Source organism: Lactuca virosa, chromosome 1 (assembly GCF_052849685.1).
Source record: "Lactuca virosa cultivar CGN04683 chromosome 1, Lactuca_virosa_CGN04683_v6, whole genome shotgun sequence".
Classification (NCBI taxonomy): Eukaryota; Viridiplantae; Streptophyta; class Magnoliopsida; order Asterales; family Asteraceae; genus Lactuca; species Lactuca virosa.
In genome coordinates, this window is record NC_136426.1 from 323,343,719 (window position 1) to 323,347,153 (window position 3,435).

Below are 3,435 nucleotides of genomic sequence, written 5' to 3' on the forward strand. Positions count from 1 at the left end.
GAAGAAGTACAACGTGACCCATCGTGTCTCAACCGCCTACCACCCCCAAACGAATGGCCAAGCGGAAGTTTCAAATCGCGAGGTGAAGAGTATTCTTGAGAAAACCGTGAATCCTTCAAGAAAAAATTGGAGTTCAAGACTTGATGATGCCTTGTAGGCCTATCGGACCGCTTATGAGACCCCGATAGGAATGTCTCCATTTAGGTTGGTTTTTGGAAAACCATGTCATCTTCCCGTGGAATTGGAATACCGTGCATTTTGGGCGGTCAAGCAATGCAACTTCAACATCGATGAGGCGGGAAGGCATAGGAAGCTTCAACTTCAAGAGTTGGAGGAGTTAAGAAATGACTCCTATGAGAACTCAAAAATTTACAAGGAGTAAACGAAGCTTTTCCATGACAAGTCCATTACCCGCAAGCATTTTGATCCGGGACATAGAGTTTTGCTTTACCACTCGAGATTGAAATTATTTCTCGGAAAGTTGAGGTCAAGATGGATGGGTCCATTTGTTGTGCTAAAAGTCTTTGAGCACGGAGCGGTTGAGATCCAGAGTGAAGAGACGGGGCAAATCTTTAAAGTCAATGGACATCGTTTGAAACCTTTCTATGAAGGTTTTAACGCAAATGTCTTAGATGTCATCCAATTGGATGCCCCGGTATACTGAAATCGAAAGGGAAGGACGTCTCACCAAAGACGTTAAAGAAGGACATTTTTGGAAAACTTAAAGTTTTCAGCGTTTCTAGTTCAGAATAAAAGTCGTAGATAGATCCTTTTTGCACTTCACACTTCTTCTTATTCTTCTTTGTCGCATTAAGAGAGTGTTGGATTTTAAGACCCGGTGTTCGTGTTGGTCAAAGGGCGAAAATTGAGAAAACTGCTGCAGAACTCACGCGGACCGTGTGTACTCGAGGTCCTGTCCGCGTTAATAAACAAATGGTCAGCGTGTGGTTCCCAAAACTGTCCGCGTCCATTTTTTCAGAAGACAGAAGGAATTCAGGCTTATTCACGTGGACCGCGTGTACTCGCAAGTACGTCCGCGTGGGTTATTAAAACGGACCGCGTATCATCTCTAGTTCGTCCACGTGTAAATGATGCAAATCAGAATAGTTTCAGGTTTATTCATGCGGACCGCGTGTACTCGTGTCCGCGTCCGCGTGTGTTGTTGACCAGTGTTGACCCGCTTTTGACTTCATTTGACCACGATTTTAACCCCTAAAACTCCAGCCGGCCCTTCTTCCTTCCCACTTCTTCTTCTTCCTTTCCCCTAACCTCCATTAGAGCACCTCCATCTCCACCACTAAAACTCAGTTTCCCGTTAAACCGCCGGTTGGAATTTCATGAGATCACCGCCATTCTTCACCAATTTCCGAGCTCTACAAACCCCACAAAAAAAATTGGTCCGATCTGTTGCTGTAACTCTGCGCGCCACCACCATTCCACCGCCACTTTCCAGTCGTTTTCCGGCCAACTACGGCCACCTCTCGCGATTCCGACACCACCATTGTGCTCCTCGTGGACAAGGCTACAAACCCCACTAAAAATATATCTCAAAGCTCGCCGGAAAACTTCACCGGAATCTCAAGCCGTTGCCAGATTCCTCGGGTTTTTGCGGTAAAGTTTTTCTCACAGGATATTGAACAAAGCTTAAAGCTTGGGGTGGAGAGTTGCAAGATCTTCAAATCCCAAATTTTCGCGCGTAAATTTTGAACTTTCAACAAAAAACGGGTACTTTCTTTCCTTTATTTTAATTGATCAATAGGCATGTCTCAGAACAACAATTCATATGTTGTTGCATCAGACGAGTCTAGGAATTATTTCTTGCTTTGATTGTTGAATTGTTTTAGAAGTCCATAGGGAGTCGGTTGGGAAATTAAATTGAAAACATCATTTGTTGGGATTGGGTTCGTGTAGTGGTTATTTTTCGTGCAGGTAGACCATGTCCACATCTAGGAAGCGCCCGGCTGCCGCCCGAGGCAAAGCCCCAGCTAGAAATCAAAACGATGCACCCGACATTCCAAGATTTCGGGATGCCAAGGCAGCCGAAAACTACATGAAAAGCCTGCCTAGAAAGGTTTCATCCACCAAATTTATGTGCAAACCCACGCTTATCTCATTAGGGGTTCTTGAGGGGGTCACCCAATTGTTCCGTAACATCGGGTGGGAAAACCTTCTCAATCTCATGGCGCGCACTTACGAGCTCCCTACCAGAGAGTTTCTTTCCGATTGCGGGTACGATAGCGAAAAGAAAAAAGCCGCATTCCAACTTCTGGGGGACCGAAGGTATATTGATTTCGCAGTAATAAACGACATCTTGGGCTTGCCTTCTTCGAGCACATCCACGATTTTCGACGTCTTACCTGCCGCGTTCAACCATGAGACCTTTTGGACGAAGATCACCGGGGGTATCTTTTTATGTGCCGGTCGGGATAAAGCAACTTCCATCATTCATCTGTGCCTCCGTATTGCCCATCGCATCTTGGTGTGCACTGTCTTTGCCCGAAAAGAAGCCGGTCAGGTCACAAAAAATGAGCTTTTCTTCCTTTGGTGCATGACACGACGTGAAAACCCACCAATCCCGGACTTTTCTTCGTTTTTTTCCATAAATGCGCACTCATGAGAACCAAAGCGTCCGGTGATATTTGCATTGGTGGATTTGTCACCCTTTTAATCCGCGGTCTTGACATTGAGCTCCCAGATGAATACCAACCTGTTGACAATAAAACTCTTTTGGATGAGCGTGTTCTCACAAACATGCATCACATCCGTCGTAGGAACAGGAGCAGTTTCACATGGTATTGTCCTCAAGGGGTCGGATATCTCATTCTTCCCGACCCTCGAGTCACCAACTTCACCTTCCACGATCGCACTCAGTGGAGACTCGCGAGGACCATCACTCAGTCAGTCAATGAGGATGCGCTCCAGGATCAAGATGATGATGAGATGCATTTGGATGACGAGCCCGACGATGAGCCCACCCATGGTCCACAGCACGCCTAGCCCCAAGCACCTCCCGGATATTACCCGCTCCCCCCCCCAATTTTGCCGAACGGTTCGAGACTCTTTGCGTCTCCAACCTAATCATGTCCCAGCAGACGCACCATGTGTGGGGTTGGCACCAATCCCAAAAGCATTTCCAAAACATCCCACTTCCTCTTCCCTGTCCATACCCACCACCCACCCACCCGTATCCACCTCCACCTTACCCCTACCCTTACCCCCAATACCCATACCCACCTCCAGATCCCCCGGTTTGGGTACTTTCCCCTCGCCCCAAGCATTGAGGACAATGCTTATTTCTAAGCTTGGGGTGGGGTATTCCCTTTTTGTTTATGATTTCTCATGCATTTTAATTAGGTTGCATAGCATTTTAGCCGTAACTTGCATTCATTTTTTTTATTTTTATAAAAATTCCAAAAAGATTTTATTTTCTTCTTT